The 19,353-nt window shown below is 41.6% G+C and overlaps 1 long non-coding RNA gene across 1 annotated transcript; it reads left to right on the plus strand.

Moving 5' to 3' along the window:
• The first annotated feature begins 984 nt into the window (after positions 1-984).
• LOC149321254 (uncharacterized) lies at positions 985-18,867 on the plus strand. Its single transcript, XR_016280665.1, has 5 exons — positions 985-1,421; positions 7,703-7,730; positions 11,358-11,695; positions 12,984-13,134; positions 18,416-18,867. It is a non-coding gene; the product is annotated as an uncharacterized LOC149321254 (long non-coding RNA).
• Positions 18,868-19,353: the final 486 nt, after the last annotated feature.

Consider the following 19,353-nt stretch of genomic DNA (forward strand, 5'->3'; position numbering starts at 1 on the left):
CTGAGTACAAGCTGCATTTGCACTTTGAACTCAGTTTGCAGCAAGTGAAGTAAGCTGAAGACAAAGGAGGAAAATGGCAGAAGGAATCTGGGATATTTCAAAAGCAGCTGGAAAGGTGAGATGCCAAATTTAGCTAGATGGATGGTGTGGTGACCTTCTGCCCTGACCTTCTGGGATTGTTGTTGTGTTGTTGTTTGCCTTCAAGTCATTTCTTGTTGTTAGGTGCCTTCAAGTCTGACTTATTGTGATCCTAAAGGATTTTTCTTGCCAGAATTGGGTTTGCCCATTGCCCTTGCCTTCTACTGAGGTTGAAAGAGGGTGACTTGCCCAAGATCATCCAGTAGGTTTACATGACTGACTGGATTCTAAACTCTGGTCTCCCAGTGTCTTAGTCCAGCTCTCAAACCACTCTGCAAGAAGATCTCTAAAGTGTCTGGAGTTTATCACATGAAAGATATTGCGAGTTTATCCCATGAATATCCCAGAAAAAGTCACATAATTACGTGAAACGATTTCACATGGCGTTGCACAAAACCCACCATTAAAAATGGTCACAAAGAAGCATTAACACACATCTTTTTAATTTCGGGATTTCAGCGACAATGCATTTCCGGTATAATTTTATTTGCGCAATTGCGTGTGATAACCATTTGGCAATTACTCGCCATTTCTGCTTTATTTGCAGGATGCTTCAAAGGCACTTTAATGTCTTTTTAATGCTGAAATTAGCTCCAATGTGATAAACTCCCCTGCATGAGAAACTTGCCTTCCTCCTATAAATAAGCCAGACGCAGCCTAGATAAGAAACCAAAGCAGTTAGAGAAAGCCCCAGAGCTGGGGGAAGGCAGGCAGGAGGAGGCTGTGTGAACTTGTCATCAGAGCCAAGAGTTCTCAGATGAGTGGCATGCCCAAGAAGGGATTTGGCCAGAGACTAATAGCAAAAGCGAAACTGTGTGAACTGGGTGGATGCAAGGCGTAGTAACATTAAATGCAGCCACAGCAGTTGTGGGAAAAGGAGAAGTTAGTTTGGGGAGGGGGAAAAAAGGGGGGTGATTCCAGTCTGCTTTGCAAGCCTGATTGGCTGAAATGGCCTTTCCAGGAGGGGAAGGAAGGGAGAAATTCCTTGGTCCTCTCAGCATAAAGTAGCCCAAGAAAGGGGTGGCACAGATCTAAGAGGTGTTGGGCACAAGAGTGGCAAGACCTCACCCTTGGCAGTGCCTTCGCACATGGCCTCGCCCTCTCTCAACCTACTTGTGGGTTGGAACAGCTCCCTATGTGACTGGTTGCACTGGTGGTCTGGTCTGGATCCAGAACAAGGATAAAGAACCGAGCAGCCAGGGTGTTTGTCACTGCCTTTCCTGGGGCAAGTGTGCTAAGCAAGGATTGGAGACCCTGACTGCCCCCTTCCCAGAGACTGGCAGGTGAGAGATTGCGGGATGGGCTTTGTGGTGGCAGGTGGGTCACTAGAAGGAGAGGAGCATTACACTGGCATGCATGCCCACAAAGGTTGGTGTGTGTGTGTGTGTGTGTGTGTGTGTGAGAGAGAGAGAGAGAGAGAGAGAGAGAGAGAGAAACTTTATACTATATTTCTTTGAACTCCCACCTGAAGCATTTTTTTTCCTAGCAGAAATTATAGAAGTTGCTTGGCTGGACTGCTGCTCCCCTAAATCCCTTTCAGCTAGCATGGCTGGTAGGGAATTCTGGGAATTGTCCTAAAAAAGCAAGTTATTTGAACTTTGGGTGTAGCTACACTGTAGAAACAATGCAGTTTTTGACACCACTTTAACTGCCGTGGGTTCATTCTACAGAATCTTGGGATTTGTAGTTTTGGGAAACCAGCGTGGTATAGTATTTTTGAGTGCTTGACTTGGCTCTGGAGAGCAGGCTTCTGATCCCACTGCAGCCATGTAAACCCACTGGATGACCTTGGATACATCACACTCTCTCAGCCTCAGAGGATGGCAATGGCAACCCCCCTCTGAAGAAACTTGCCAAGAAAACCCCATGATAGGTTTGCCTTAGGGTCATCATCAGTCAGAAATGACTTGAAGGCAAACAACACACACATATATACTCACACGAAGCACCAGAACCCTTTGGCAGAAAAGGCTAAAGACCTTGTAAAACTACAAATCCTAGGATTCCGTAGGATGGGGCTGCAGCACTTAAAGTAGTGTCAAATTGCATTATTCCTACAGTGTAGCTGACACCTTTTGTTTCCTAGAACAGCCCAGAATACACATAGGCAGTGGGATGGTTGGGGCAGGGGCCGCTGTGTATTTGTGGGGAAAACAGGAAAGAAATGCTGTGAGCCCCACAACCAAAGTGTGGTCTGTGTTAAAGAAGCAGAAGAGGAACACGAAGGGGAAGGGAAACCAACAGGACAGGAGCTCCGTGTTTCTTTAGTATGGGTGCCTAACCCCATTTCTCCTTTCCTTGCAATCTTTAGGGGTTACACTTCTGCTACCCACTGGCACTTTTCCACTGGGTCCTTTATGCTTTCAGCAGCTGCACAAGGCAAAAATTGAGCAGGTGGAGTCTTCCCTGTATCCCTGCATCTGGGTCTTTTCAAGCAAGTCTCTCTATAGCTCAGGAAGTGGGTTCCCATTTCCTTGGCATCTCCTTCATTTCTGTGCCATGTATGATATGCTTCCTATCGCAGCTGAATGCAAGACAGGGAGAGAGCAGTAGCAGCAGGGGAGTCATTTCTTAATCATTCTGAAGATTAATCTAGAGCAGGCTTTATTGCAACCTGGCACTGAAAAACTACCCTTCACCATCTTCCCAAAGCTGATGCTGCTTCAAAACCAACAATCCTCCAAAACCCATAAGACAAAGAGGAAAAAGGAGTTGCATTGGCATAAAAAGATTTTGTAAGATGGAGGTTCTTTGTCAGAGTGGTTTGTTAACTGAAGTGTGCCAATGGGACTTAGTGTAGATTGGACTAAATTAAACAGGGATTTTCCCCCAGAAACTGAAGCAGAGCTTGGAAAAGTTACCCTTATGAAAAATAGCTCCCAGAACCCTGGCTAGCATCTTGGCTGGTAGATTCTGGAAGTCCAAAAAGGTTCATATTTTCAAGTTCTGAACTGAATATGGGAACACTGTCAAAAGTCCTTTGTTCTGTATACTCTCCCCTCCACATGTTTTATTTCTATTTTATCAAACTGAGCCCAGAGGAGCAAAGCTGTTGAGATGTTAGAGTTTAATAATCTTTGGCTGCATCTGCACTGCAGAAATAATGCACTTTGACACCACTTTAACTGCCATGTCTCAATGCTATGAAGTGTTGGGAATTGTAGTTTGTTGTGGCACTGAGAGAGAAGGCTAAATATCTCACAAAACTATAACTCCCAGAATTGTATGGCTCAATGTTACAAAACCTTGGGATCTGTACTTTGGTATAGCACCAGTGCTGTCTGATAGAGAAAACTAAAATAACTCACAAAACTAAGCAGTGTAAATTCAATGACTATGTGGTGTAGCGGTTAAAGTTTTGTACCAGAGATCTAGGTTCAGGTCCCTGCAGGGATGTAGCCAGGATTTTAGGAGGGGGGGGGGGTTTCCAGACTAAGTGCCACCATTATAATGGGGCTTGAGCGCGGCGGTGCAGCAGCATGCACCATTCATTTTTCTAATGGAAGGGGTGGTCCGGACCCCAAGAACACCCCCCCTTGGCTACGTCCCTGGTCCCTGCTCACTTATGAAAACAACAAACCCCATGATAATTAAAGTGGTGTCAAAGTGCATTATGTATGCAGCGCAGATGCAGCCTGGAACTGTGGTGACTCTGTGGCAGAGATACACTCCTTGCATGTCTTCCAACAGTCCCCATAGGCTGCCCCGCTTTTCAATGGCTCTGGTTTGATGCCTTGAACAGCAGCGGCCTGGCACACAGAAAGTCAGCATAAGAAGTATTTCATCCTGGTAGAAAGGAGGAGGGCAGGGAAGACTTTAACCAAGGGCTGAGCAAAGGGCATTTTCCCCAAAGGGGTAGGTCTGCAAATCCCATCAACCAGCATAGCCAGTGGCACAGGTGAGATTGCCATCTAAACGGCTTTGCACTTTGACCAGTTCCAATAATGTTTGCATGTCAGGCTGCTCTTCAAGCGAAGAAACCACTGGGAACCAGAATGAAAGCATGTTAAAAGCAGAAAATAATTATGTATCTATTTAATTAATTTGTTATTAAATTTATTAGGTTATTTATTTATTAAGTTGTCATTTATTAAGTTATAAAATAATTTATTTATTTAATTTGTAGACTGAGATAAAGCCTTCTCCTGGTGATGCAGTTTTTCAGGTTTATATGGGGAGATATGGTCTTTCAAATAATTTGGACCTAAGCCATTTAGGGCTTTTTAGGTCATAACCAGCAATTTTAATTAGGGAGACAAGCTTCAGCTGCTCTAAGATGCTCAACTATTTATTCCTTTTAAAATAGCCATCAAGTACATAACAGAGGGGATTTTGGCAGGTGTAACTTTGGTGACTGTATGGTGTACTGGTTAGAGTTTTAGAAAGGAATTGGGAGATCTCGGTTCAGGACCTTGCTCAGTTATGAAATTCACTGGGTGATCCCAGACTAGTTTCTCTCTCTCTCTCTCTCAGCCTGACACAGTGAAGATAGGGAGGAAAGGATTCACATACAACTGTTGAAGCAGTTTGGATATAAATTCAATTAATAAAAATATTAAACATTCAGGACCCCTGCCATCACTTATATTTAACCATCTATGATTCTATGATTTTATGATTCTATGTGGTAGCAAAACCTAAATTGATGTCCCTCACATTTGGACTGCAGATCAATTTGACAGTTTGAGTCAAATTTTGAGTTAGGTTTGTTTTTTATTTGGGCAGTACAGATGGATGGCTCTGTGCCGCCCATCTTTGCCCCGTGTCTGTGCTGTAGCATCTCTATGCTGCAGCACAGATGCGCCACAAAAAGAGCCGCCTAGAGCAGTAGGGGTGCGTGGTCTGGGTGCGCGCACCATAGGAAATAGCAGAGGTCACCCCTCCATGGATATTTGAGGGTGCGAATCTCAGATCCGTGAGTTAGGATGGGCGACTGTATGCATACATATATGTATATATATTTATTTATATATATTTATATTTATATACATTTATAATTATATATGACCACTGTATGTGGTGAATACCATCTCACCAGGATGCAGGAGTGAAAGCAGAGGGACTCAGTCTCTGTGTCCATATGTAAGCAGTAATGCAGAGTTGTGAATACTAGCTAAGTTGTGTAGTGCAGTATAAAAGAATAAAGAGGAGAGCAGGTAGCTTATGTGAGCCAGAGTGGCGTAGTGGTTTGAGTGTTGGACTATGACTCTGGAGGGCAGGGTTCGAATCCCCACTTGGCCATGAAAACTCACTGGGTGACCTTGACCGAGTCACATTCTCTCAGCCTCAGAGGATGGCAATGGCAAACCTCCTCTGAGGAAACTTGCCAAGGAAATCCTGTAATAAATTCACCGCAGGGCCACTATAAGTTGGAAGCAACTTAGAGGCACTCAGCACATGGGGTAGCTTATTCTTATTATCTGAATGGGTGACTTTTCTTTTAAAGTTTTTTTTTTTTTAAAAACACAGTGTTTTCTGCATGAACGGTAATACCTTCATGTATTACTTGTCCTAGAGGATCAGGTTGGGTTAAAAATCCACAGGTCTGAGGTGTGAAGGTCCTCCCCCCACCCCCCACCCGTCCCCACCCTTTTCTTTCTTCCTTGAGAGTCTTTTCCCCTTAGGGCTCCTCTCTCCTTCTCCTGTTTCCTAGTACAGAACACAATGCTCCCATCTGCCCTGCTGCAAAGGAGAGGGTGATGAGAGAGGGAAGAACAATCAGAGTTCAGAAACCTGACCCTGGCAAATCATGCTGACTGAGCTTCCAGCCTGGCTGCACCCAGGAGGATCTTAATAACTCTGGGTAGGGACTGAGGTGCCAACCAACAGGAGGAAGATATAGACATAGAAAAGGATCCTCTGCCACTGTCCGCTGTGCCCACCTAGGGCCTGGAGAATGGGGTGAAGGTGGAGGAAGAAAGAGACTCCAGTGCCAAGGGTGGGTAGGGTATGGCAAGGGAAAAGACGACGTCTTGATTGCCAAGGAAGGTTACCAGCCAAGCTGTTTGCACAAGAGATGTTGTTGAAACAGGGTGTGCTTCAGTCGTGTTTGTACACCTCTGTTGGGGCATCTCCCTGTTTCTATATCTCACTGTGTTGTAGTGGTTTGAGTGCTGGAGACAAGGGCAGCCTTGGGAAAGTCTGATTCGCCCAGCCTCAGAGAAAGGCAATGGGAAACCTCCTTTGAATAAGCCTTGCCACTAGGGTCACCATAAGTCAGGGTTGCCTTGGAGGCACATAACAACAACAACAAATAACTCAAATATTAAAAACCACCTCAGTTGGCATGAAAGTTCAATTGCATAAGGGCTTTCATTATCTATTACAGGTGAGCAGCCATTTCCAAACAAAGCTAGCATGGTGTAGTGGTTTGAACACTGAACGATGACTCTGGAGAACAGGGTTCGAATCACCACTCAGCCATGTAAATGCACCACTCAGCCATGTAAAGTCACATGCTCTCAACCTCAGAGGATGGGATCCCTCCTCTGAAAAAACTTGCCCCAAAAAACTGTGATATGTTCACCTTAGGGTCTCCGTAATTCAGAAATAACTTTAAGGCAGACAATAACAGCAACAATAACCATTTCCAAGACTGTGTTATCATCATTATTAAAATGACATCATGTCTCCTTTAATCAACCTGTTCAATAAACTTAAACATTTTGTTTTATCAAGTACATTTATATTCCAAGAAGCTCAAAGCAGTGTCCTCTCTTGTTTCTGTCCTGTCCCCAGCCCTATTTTTCCAACAAGCCTGTAAGGTAGTTTGGATTTGAAAGATGGTAATGGTGCATGGCCACCTAATGAGATTCACACATTACCTGAAATTTGAATTTCGGTCTGTCCAGTCCCCTAGTCTGACTCTGTAATTGATACACTACAATTAAGTTGAATTGGTGTGACTTCCATTTTTAGTGGAATTGAATCATATCATATCACATTGCTTTGTTGTTGTGTGTCTTCATGTAGTTTCTGAAGCGTTGTGATCCTAAAGTGAAACCTAACATAGGGTTTCTTGGCAAGATTTGTTCAGAGGGAGCTTGCCATTGCCTTCCTCCTGGAGTGAGAGAGTGTAACTTGTCCACTGGGTTTCCATGGCAAAGTGAGGATTCAGACCTTTGCTTCTCAGAGTCTTAGTCCAATACTCAGACTACTATAACCTGGAAGACAGCATTCAATACAGGGTCAGTATTATAGCAGCAATCCACCCAACAGAATATAGATAGCACTTTGATACCATTTTAATAGCCATTGCTCCATGCTATTCAAGTAGCCCAAGGGAGCATACTAGAGAATTGTTGGCACCTTACTAACCTACAAATCTGACCTTACCATAAGATGACACCATGACAGTTGAAGTGATATCAAACCGTTATAATTGTGCAGTGTGGATGTCCCCACAGAGGTAGTTTTGGAGGGATGTTAATTCATTTGTTGGTTTAGTTAGTTAGTACATATGTTCCTTTTTCCATGCCATACTCTGCCCAAAGTGGCGCACTCCAATTGCTGAAGAGTCTGTAGAAAGATTTGTTGACTTTGGCTGTGCTTTCTCCCCTTACAGGACTTTTGGCATCTCTGCTGTGCGGAAGGTATAACTGCTGTTGGAATGAGCTTCATGCTCTTTCTCTCTTTTTCTCATTCCCAAGAATCTCTGTAGTGATGCAAGGACAAAGCTGCCTCTGCTGCCAGGCTTTGCTACCTCTCCAGTGTTGACTGCAGATCGCCTTCCACTGATGGTTTGATAGTGGGCAACGGAATCCCAAAAGCAGCTGTTTTACTCTTAAAGTTCCAGCTGCACTTGGATTTCGTTCCCTGCTCTCCTACCCTGCTCTTCTGGATTTTGTTCTTTCTCTTCTACACTTTTGGGCCAACTTGGGGCACACCAGAATGGGGCTGAGTTGGGGGTGGATGCCATGGGAAGGTACATGGGCTTATTGTAGAAACATCCTGTTGTCTGAAATAATGAGAGTTATTAGATATGTGTACTTTAAGGGTAGCCAAGATCCTCTGCAGTATATGCCACAAGATTCTGTGCTAGATGATGGCAGACTTGAATATTGTGCAAAATGATTATGCCTTTGTTGTTGTGTGACTTCAAGTTGTTAAGGCAACTCTATTATGTTTTTTTTTTTTAAATCAAGGTTAGATCAAAGACGGTTTGCCTTTGTCTTCCTCTAAGGCTGAGACTGTGACTTGCACAAGGTCACCCAGTGGGTTTCCATGGCCGAGCGGGGATTCAAACCTGAGTCCAAGTCTCATACTGAAAGTAATACACCACAACTGAGTACTGTAGTTTAATACTCAAACTACTAAACTTGGCTTTGCGAGATTCTAAAACCAACTAACTATTGAGGCTGAGATAAAATATAATAGCAAGGTAGCAATTATAAAAAGAGCCAGCTTGATAATAGTGGTTTGGATGTTGAACAATGACTCTGGCGATCAGGGTTTGATTCCCCACTTGGCCATGGAAACTGGATGACCTTGGGCAAATTACACTGTCTCAGCTTCAGAGGATGGCAGTGGCAAACCCCTCTGAAGAAACTTGCCAAGAAAACCCTGTGATAGGTTTTCCTTAGGGTCCCCATAAGTCGGAAACAACTTGAAAGCACACAATAACAAGAACAGTTGTAAAACCAAAATTGTATACAAATCAGCAAGGTGGGCAAACTGAAGAATGATCTGAAAAATGGGCTTCAGCACTTCTTTGTATGCTACATGAATAATATAAGGAATTTATCCTCAAAGGATGTTGCAATGGCTACTGACTTGCAAAGATTTTAAAAAATGAAATTGATCCATCAGGAATAGAAACTTGTCAGTGGATATTTACTAGAACAGCCAAAATTGAAATCACCTTATTTAGAAGCAGAACTCTTCAACTGACTAAAGAAAACAGCAGCGTGTACTGTGTAATATGAATTTCTGAAAAGTATCTAACTGATCCATTTTGGATACACAGTGTTGTACTTTGGAGATCTTGGGCTTCTTCTAATTTTCATGTTACTAATGTACCCATAAATCGAAGGGACTGGGAAACAGTAGCCCTCCAAGTGTTGGATTACAACTTCCAATATTCTCAACCATTGCCCTATACAGGCTGCAGCTGAGAGGAGTTAAGGGTACAATAATAAAATATTTGCAGAACACGGGAAAGGAACTATATTTTGACTCTGGGAGGAGAATGGGTTTTAACTGTAGGAAGTCCAGTGATGCACTGAGATGGGAATTGTGTGGCCCTCCAAATGGTGGATTTGGACTCCCAGCATCAATCCCTATTGGCTATACAGGTTAGGGCTGCTAGGACTTGCAGTCCAACAATATCTAGAGAACCACACAGTTCAAAACAGTGGAACAACTGGAGCAATTTATTGTGTTGACAATGCAGTGTGAGGGGGTAGATTCCTTTACGTTGGGTTTCTTAATACCCCTTCTGTCCTCTAGAGATAAAGAGTGATTTCCTGGGGAGAAACCACCAGAGCTGGGTCTGTCGATGGCGTAGTAGACAAGAGCTTCCAGCCACAATGTGGATAAGGCCATCTGCAAACTGAGGCAGGAAGCATCAAATCACATGAAGCTAGCATGAACTTCCTCATCTTCTGAATACAGCAGATGGGAGGTAGGAGTTAGGAGACCAATGTTAGGAAACTTTCTTCAGCATAGGATCAGGTAGCCTTTGACTTTCCAGATGTTTGGGCCTACAGTCTCCACAAAATTTACCATTTGCCCTATGCTGACTGGGGCTTTTGGGAGGCAGATGACCAACACAGGAGTTTTATCACACTGGGACTGATTTCGACATTAAAGAGAGATTAAAGCACATTTAAAGCATCCTGTAAATGAAGTGGAAATGGCAAGTAATTACATGAATGATTATCACATGCAAGTGTGCAAATAAAGTGATATAGGAAATGCATTGTAGCTGAAATCCTGAAAGTAAAAAGATGTGCATTGATGCTTCTTTGTGACCCCTTTAATGGCGGGTTTTGTGAGATGCCGTGTGAAATCGTTATGTGTAATTACGCAATTTTTCTGGGATATTCATGGGATGAACACATGATCTCCTTAGTGTGATAAACTCAATAGTTAGAGAACGAAACATGATGACTGTTTTCAAGGTGCAGTTTTGTTAGACTTTTTTTTTCCATTGCAAAGTCCTGTTGCACATTATACCATCATCTTAGGCTATATCCACACTGCAGAATTAAAGCAGTTTGACACCACTTTACTGCCTTTATTCTATCCTACCAAATATTTGGATTTGTAGTTTGGTGAGGCACCAGGGCTCTTTGGCAGACTGAATACCTCACCGAACTACAAATCCCAGTATTCTGTAGGATAGAGTCATGGCAATTAAAGTGGTGTCAAACTGCTTTAATTTTGCAGTGTGAATACTGTTCTAATACAGAAGGCTACAGGTCTCCTTAACTCTGGAGTTTATCACAAAGGAGGGAAGTGCCCAAACCCTGTGGATAAATGGGGATTAAATCCAGGAATATCGCAAAAGTGGGATTGTTTTCAGATGATGTCACGTGATGTTACCATTATCCTGGACTTAACCTGTTAATTAAAGTGTGCGATTTGGCTGCTTCTTATTTTCGGGAAAATCCTGAAAATAAAAAGTGACACATTTTGGTCGGTTTATTCATGGGTTAATGGCGACAGCAGGTGATGTTGTCTGAAAACAATCCTGCTTTTGTGGAATATTCCATGGATTTAAACCCTGTTTATCCACAGGATTTGGGTGCTTTGCCTCCTGTGTGATAAACGCCATAGTCTCCAGTTGACATCAGCTACAATTACTGGTGTTTCTGCCCCCCAGAATTGGTGGGGAGCCTAGTGATGTGTCTTATGGGTGCATGGAAAACCTAAATACAAAAGCCCCATCTATGTCCTGGCATGATGTAACTCCTGACTAGTTCATATGGTATCTGTAGATACTTGAGGGATCTGTATGCCATAGATGATTCATAGGATATAATTCTTACAAACACAATGTGTACATACAAATACCCTCCATACATTCATTGTAGTTTTCTTCCAAATAAGGGCTGTCACAGAGAGGAGAGTGCAGGTAGGATTAGGGTAAATTAGGTGTTGTACTAGGCTAAAATAAGTGGATTGAATCCAAATTTTGACTGTTACCTAATGGTTGGGGGCAGGGAGCAGCTGTGGACCACACAGCTATTTTTTTGTTTTTAATCTGTATTCAACAGATTTCCCTTAGGAACGTGTCCCTTCTCTTTGGCTGAAGAGCGTCTAGTCACAGAAATCCAAGGCACTTAAGCACAAAGCGGCAAGAGGATGTGGGTGCATTTTGGGCAGACCAGATGTCCCAGGCCCAGGAAGACACAAGAACAGGAATTGCTTTGGAATGACACGATCACTCCCGCTGAGCGAGCAGACACACAGCCACGGGGATGTCGTGTCTGTCCAAGGCTGTTTCAAAGAACCCAGCCTGGCTGACGGAATACAGTTAACTTCAGAGAAACTGCTGGGCTATGACTATCCTGTTGCAATTAATGATAGTACACCCATCAGCTACCAATCCCTGGTGAGTTTTCAGGAAAGAACAATACAGTTGTTGCTCACGGGCAGAAATATGATACCAGTTCCTGGGACTCTGTTGGGAAAAAAATGCTGACCTCCCGTATCAGATGTCTTAAATAGTACAGGATTAAAATTCTGCCATTGTGTGCAGCACAATATGGCTTGACTCCTATCGTACACTCCAACTGTCCAGATTTGGCAGGGATAGACCTGATTAATCCATTGTCATCCCACTTTTTTCAGCTGCTTTTAATATGTCCCAGTTTCTCTCTCTTCCTTCCATTCTTCCCTTTGTCCTCAGCTTACTTCCTTTGCTGCAAACTGAGTTCAAAGTGCAAAAAGTAGTTTCCACTCAGTTAATGCAGTTGATGGGGAGAATGTGGGGTAAGGAATCTTACCCTTCCCAGTAGGCTCAGGCAAAAAGAAACTGCTGCAGCCTCTCTTGGCTTGTGTGTTCTCCCTCATTAGTTACGTCTGTCATCTTGACTACACTCAGTTGTTGCTGATTGTCTTGGTTTACATCTGTAAAATGTTGGAGGGTATATCCTATGGGTTAATCCCAACTAGAGTAGAACCATGAAATCTGTTTTTGAATAATGAGTGTACCCATAATTAAATCTGATTGAATCAATAGGTCTACACTACTTTACCCTAGCAGTGGTGCATAGGCCTTAACTGTGCCTATTATCATCCCAAATTTTACTCTCTATTATCACAGCTAGGACTACCAGGTTTTTAAAATAGTGGTAAGGGACAGTAGATATTCATGATACACAGGGCTGGCAATCAGGAAGTGGCTATTAATAAGGTTGCATTCTACCTAAATACCAAATAAAAATATTGATTTCAGCCAACTTAGCCATGTGTCGCTTGATAAAATTAACACATTGCTCACATTCTCTAAACATAGGTTACTTTATTAGGTACTTTCTAAAAAAATATTTTTAAAATGTTTTGGCATGCATCAACAATCCTGTTTTAATCCTATCAAAAATGTATGATAGCTATGGTTCAAATTCAAAGTAACTTGCATATCAGATTTGATTAAATTTTCTGAACATCTGCTCCTCTCATCACTCCCACAACCCAATATATGGAATTTTTGGGTATCTTGTTCAATGTATGTAAGGAACAAGTGCTTTCAAGTGCTTAGATAAAGGACATCCTTTATAATAAGGGACACCCAGTAATCATAGTCTGTCATGATGAAGGGTAATTAGAAAGAGACAATAAGGCATGAAGTGGTGGCACCTCAGAAAATGAATTTTCTAACCTTTATTATTTTTTGGCAGAAGAAGGAAAAAGAGAAGCAAATGTTTTGTACAGACGGGACCTACCCTAAACAACTTGAGGGCTTCTTTCAAGGAATGCCATGACCATTGACAGTGGGAACCAAAAATATCTTTATAAGATGCTACCTGAACAGCAGTGTGTGTGAGAAAAGTAAATTATAAATTTTAGTACAGTATCAATAAATCACCCAGTATTTTTATTTGATTAGATGTTCAGCCACAAGGACTCATAAGATCTATCTATTGATCGATTTAGCTATCGTTGTTGTGTGCCTTCAAGTCATTTCTGATGTAATGGTGACCCTAAGGCAAACTATCATTGCAAAATTTGTTCAGAAGAGGTTTGCCATTGCCTTCCCTTGAGGCTGAGAGAGTGTGACTTGCCCAAGGTCACCCAGTGGGTTTTATGTCTGAGCAGAGAATCAAACACTGGTCTCCAGAGTCATAGTCCAACACTCAAACCACTACGCAAGTTTTGTGAGGCATTTAGCCTTCCCTGTCAGAGAGCTCTGATACCACAACAAACTACAAATCCCAGAATTCCACAGTATTGAACTTCATCGGTTAAAGTTGTGTCAAATTGGATTATTTCTGCAGTGTAGATGCAGCCTGCTTGAGACTCTTTTCCAGTGCAGTCGGGTAGAGGGTGGGTAGGCATTAGCATCAACATGGTCTAAGAGTACAGAGTTGTGTATTGTACTTCCTAAGTTAGACTGCTGCTGTCAGATCCAAAAGAACAGGGGTGGGCAATTCTGGCCCTCCAGGTGTGGTTAGACTACAACTTCCATCAGCCCTATATAGCATAGCTAATGGTGAGGGATCATGCAAGGTGGAGTCTAAAATATTTAGAGAAGCACATCTGCCACTCCTGTACAAAAAGATGTTCTCCCATCACCCATATTAAAGGAAGGTTCAGGCCCCGGCCTAGTACATAGCTCATGTAAGTAGAATGGATCCCAAACATGTTCTTTGCCTTGGATAGGAAAATGTCTTGAGCCAGCCCTGGAAGTAACACCATTACAGTGGGCCCTTGTTATCCGCTGGGGTTTCATTGCAGGATCCCCCGTGGATAACAAAAGTCGTGGATGCTCAAGTCCCATTTAATATAACGGCAGAGCAAAATGGTGTCCCTTATATAATATGAAAAATCAAGGTTTGCTATTTGGAATTTATATTTTTTTTTACTATTTTCAAGCTGTGGATGTTTGAATCTGTGGTTAGAAAATCCGTGGAGGGCCGACTGTAGTTGTAAAGTGATTTGGTGGGCAACGGAGCTGCAACAAAACGTCATTTGAAAAGTAGTACTTGGAGTGGAGGGGAAGCCTTACCGTTATTGGATTAATGAGCAATGTTTTCTATCTGAGGAATCTTACTAGATACATTTCGACAGGGATTTTTCAAGATAAGTGCCATTCTCTTAATATGGACTTGAAAGAAAAGAAAGACATGGAATTACTTTTCAAGCATAAAACATATAAATAAAGCATTTAAAAAGGGATTATTTTTCAAGCACCAAAACAGGTAAAGGGAACAGATTACTTTTAAAAAGTAACTTTCCAAGCTCTGGTTCCAAGTTGCAGGTGGAGAGCCATAGTTTGGAAATGTACAATCTTTTGAACAAAAGGAATACAGGCACATAAATTTATTTTTTAAATGTAATCTGAGACTAATTTTTTATACATTACAAATGGTGACAAGCCATGTGTTGTCATGCTAAAGTCCCATGCTGCTGCCACATTGCAGAGATGAAGCAGTTTGACACCGCTTTAACTTTTATGGCTCAATGCCATGGAATCCTAGGATTTGTAGTTTGGTAGAGTACCATTGCTCTCTGACAGGAAAGGCAAAATATCTCACAAAACTATACATTTCAGAATTCCATAGCATTAAATCATTGCAATTAAAGTGGTGTCAAACTGTTTTATTCCTTGAGTGTGGATGAGACTTTGGTTGGTTGCATTATCACAGGTGTAGGCCAGACTTCCTGCTAAAACCTGGATCTGTTCGGCACTGCAGAAATAATGCAGGCTGCATCTGCACTGTAGAAAAAATCGAATTTTACACTGCTTTTTCTACTACCTGCCTCAAAGCTATGGAAATCAGGGAACTGTAGTTGTGTGAGACACTTAGCCCTTTCTGTCAGAGAACTCTGGTGCCACAACAAATTACAAATCCCAGGATTCCATAGCATTGGACTACGGCAGCTAAAGCGGTGTAAAACTGCATTATTTCTGCATGCCGATTAGACCATGTAAGTTATATTTTGGGTCTAAAAACTCACTGCCTGCAAGTTGCATGCTCTCAGCCTCAGGGGAAGGTAGTGCAAACCTGCTCTAAGCAAACCTTGCCAAGAAACCCCTATGATGTTTGCCATAGAGTCTATAAGTCAGAAACAACTTGACGGCACAACAACAACAAACAACAAAGGGGCTGTGGACCAAAATACTGTAGTCACTTTACCAGACTGTGGCTTCCCTAGTTGCCGTCCACCAAACCAATTCATGCACACTGGATGCAACTAGCCATGAGGATCTTCTGCCACTGCTGACAGTCAGTAGTTGGTCTGGCGTTAGCAGGAATTCTCTGATCACCTCTTGGCTGTGGATGGTGCAGAGAGCTGCCCCCTTTCACTAGTAGCTACTCTCACCTTAAGGAGAAAAGGAAGACAAGTGAGATGAAGCTAGGAAACAAAGATGCAACACCTATATGTGATTTGTGCTTTAAAAAAAACTTTATCATGCTGCCAATTTGTGACAGGTGTCAGTTATGAAATTTATCAAAATTGTATGTGCTTTTCCTCAGAATTATGTTGAATGCATCTGCTTCTTTTGGAGGAGAAAATTAAAGTTATGTTAGCTGGATGGAGAGATCCTGTTCTTGACTTGTGGACATCCTCCAGAGTTCTGAGATCATTTCTTCCTAGTGGACAAACTTTAAAGACAGAAATTAGAAATAGAAAGAAATTAGAAATAACTCACAAAAGCAGGTAGTTTTTCAAACAACATTGGCTTCAATGAGAAATAACGCGACATTGATCCGAACACAGTCAATGAAACCCATTCCTTTTTACTTTTGGATGAGAAAGATGAGGTTCTCAGGATGTGACATTATGGGCTTTGTTGTGTTTTTGTGGCAATGTTGATTGAAGGCTAGTCATTCAGGGTGATCAGATGCCCTCAATGCAAAGGGGGACAAGGCACCGCAAAATCTAGGACATTCCCCAAAATGGAGGACATTACAAAATAAGAGCTAAAAACTCGAGAAAATGTAAATTCATGCTTCCTGGTCATGCTCAAAATGGAGGTTATTTTGAAATCCCACCCGGACCGAAGGCTGAAATGTAGGACATATCCTGGAAAAGGAAGACCCTGTCTTTATTAATAATTTTATTCCTGGAATTGTCATTGATGCACAGGTTAGTTGTTTTGGAGGTCATCTATTCCAACCCAATGCTTTATGCAGCACGTTATGTAGAAGGCAATAATACCATCCCTGAAAACCCCAGCCTCTGTTTAAATACCTCCAAGAAGAGACCCCTCCGCTCCATCTGTCTATCTCTCTATCAAATAATTCTCACCTTTAGAATGTTTCTTCCAGTGTTTAACTGATATCTCCTTTCTTCCTTCCAACAAAGGTCATTCCCATGTTAAGAAGGAAAATCTGCTGTGCACCATATAACAAGTTTTATTATATAATATTAAAATAAAAAGTGGCATTACATAAACGTTAATAGAACTGCAATAAGCAATAGTCAGCAGAACAAGTGAGGAAATGGGACCGACAAGACAAATGAGAGATAAGTGAGAACCATTTGAGACTTTTCACAGCCTCATCACACAAAGGACATAATATAGCTTTTGGTCTCAGAACTTGGTCCAGTTAGGAATTACTAGGACAGAGATAGAATAGCCAAATGGCAGATCACAGGCTGCACCTGCACTGCAGAAACAGTCCAGTTTCACACCACTTTAACTGCCATCGTTCAATGCTATGGAATCCTGGGATTTGTAGTTTTGTGAGACCGTCAGAGCGCCCTGGTGCCACAACAAATTACAAAACCAAGGATTCCATAGTATTGAACCATGACAGTTAAAGTGGTGTCAAACTGCATTATTTGTGCAGTGCAGGTGAGGCCTAAGTGTTACAGTGCTGACACAGGTCTGGATATTAAGGTAGCTGTACTTTGTATGGTGTAGTGGTTTGAGCACTGAACATATATGGTACCTATGTGATAAACTCCTATGACTCTGGGAGGGTTCAAATTCCAGCTTGGCCCTGAAAACCCACTGGGTGAGCTTGGGTAAGTCACTCTTTCTCAGCCTCCGATGATGGCAATGGCAAATCTCCTCTGAAGAAACTTGCCAAGAAAACTCAGTGATAGGTTTGCCTTAGGGTCCCCATAAGTTAGAAGGACATGAAGGCACACAACAACAACAACGACAACAATTAGGGTATACAGTGATTCAAAGCAGCCTTCCGAAATTGGTTCCCTCCCATTATTCCCAGCAAAGCTGGCCCATGGAGAATACACGTGGCAGATGCCAGCCCAGGAAATGCTGTTTTAGGAAAAAAGGATAGTCTGCAATGGGAATACTGGTAGAGCTATCCCCATTAAGCTCAAGGCTTGCTGGGTTTGTCTCTAGGTTTCAATAAATATTTAAAGTGGTTCCCCAGAATAACTTTGAGCCATAAAATTATACCAATAAAACAATGCCTTTCTGCATGCAAGGGTAAATAAAAAGAAGAAAGGCCCTCATAGTCAGAGCTACAGGAGAAAAAGAGAGAGAGGAAGATGGCTGTTTAGATCAAAAAGGACTTTCTCTGGTTGAATCTAATCTTTCTTCCCCTGTAAGGTTGATAAACTGTGGTTAAAGAAGCAAAGTTTATTCTAATCTACATCTTTTCAGTTTAAAAAAAAAAGCTGGCAATTGTTGGAGATGTGATGATGAAAGAGGCAATCTATTACACATTTGGTGGAACTGCAAAGTAATTCAGAACTTCTGGTTGGAAATTTATAAATTAATTCAACAAATATTGGGAATTAAATTTCCATTTGACCCCAAATTATTTTTGTTAAACATGACATCAATTTTAAAACCACAGGTCGAAAGAAAATACTGGAGAATCATTTTGTATATGATAACCGCAGCCAGAATAGAGATTGCTAAAATGTGGAAAAAGGATAAAGCTCCGACATGGGAAAATTGGATACTAAAGTTAAATGAATATAGAGAATTGGATAGACTTTTGTGTAATATTAAAAATTATAGTAAAAAGAGGAGAAAGGAAGAATGGGAAAAGGTAATTTTGTTCTTGGAAAAAGAGTGGAATTTAGATACAGAACTTATTGAAATCTAAAACATTTAAAGATACTTGTGAAAAATGAGCTAAATTGTCTTTATTTTTGTTTTTGTACTTGATCTAATAATTAGGTCAACAGATGGATGGAAATTACAAAACTGCAGTCATAATGATGTTAAAATTGGGAGACATACAATAGAGAAATGTGTTTTGTTTTGTTTTTGCTATGAATAAGTCTTAGTATGGTTGGGTCATTTGCTTGTATAATGTTCAGAAATGTTTATGTTAATTGTTGAAAACCATAAAAGTAAATATTTTACTCTGTGTATATGGAAAATGTAGGAAAGAGAAGAAAGAACGGAACATAGCAAAGCAGAAATGTATGGGATGATGAGCTTTGTAAAATCAAGCATTCAAAGCCCACAAGGATGATAGGAAGTCTTCTTTTCCTTCGGGTTCAAGAAAAGATACTTTATGCTAAGATACAAATCTAAACTTTATATTTGATGTATTGTGGGAACATTTTGCTATTCGTATTTTTTATTTTGTGACTATTTTTTATTATAAAATTGAATAAAGATATATTAAAAAAAGAAGAAGAAGAAGCTGGAAGTGATTTGAAGGGTCTGAACCAAATAAACTCTTACATCCTCATCCAGTGTCCTCCTTTAGGGTTTTAATGCAAAATATACCTTTCTTTTCCACCCATCTACTATGAAGCCCCCTTCTACAAGGCACTGTTGTTGTTGTGTGCCTTGAAGTCATTTTGTTGTTGTTGTATGAATCCAAATCATTTTTTATTTATGGCAACCCTAAAGCGAACCTATCATAGGGGCTTTTTGGGCAAGTTTATTCAGAACAGGTTTGCCATTGCCATCCTCTGCGGCTGAGAGAGTGTGACTTGCCCAAGGCCATCCAATGGGGCTTTATGGTTGAGCAGGGAACTGAACCCTGATCTCCAGTTACAGTCCAGTGCTCAGGCCACTACACCGCACTGCTTTCTTCCTCCTCCCAAAAAGAAATGTAGGTAGCAATGGCATTTTGTGCTTGGCAGGACTATGTTCTGTGT

Source organism: Sceloporus occidentalis, unplaced genomic scaffold, assembly GCF_023333645.1.
Source record: "Sceloporus occidentalis isolate IW3139 unplaced genomic scaffold, rSceOcc1.0.p SCAF_1, whole genome shotgun sequence".
NCBI lineage: Eukaryota > Metazoa > Chordata > Lepidosauria > Squamata > Phrynosomatidae > Sceloporus > Sceloporus occidentalis.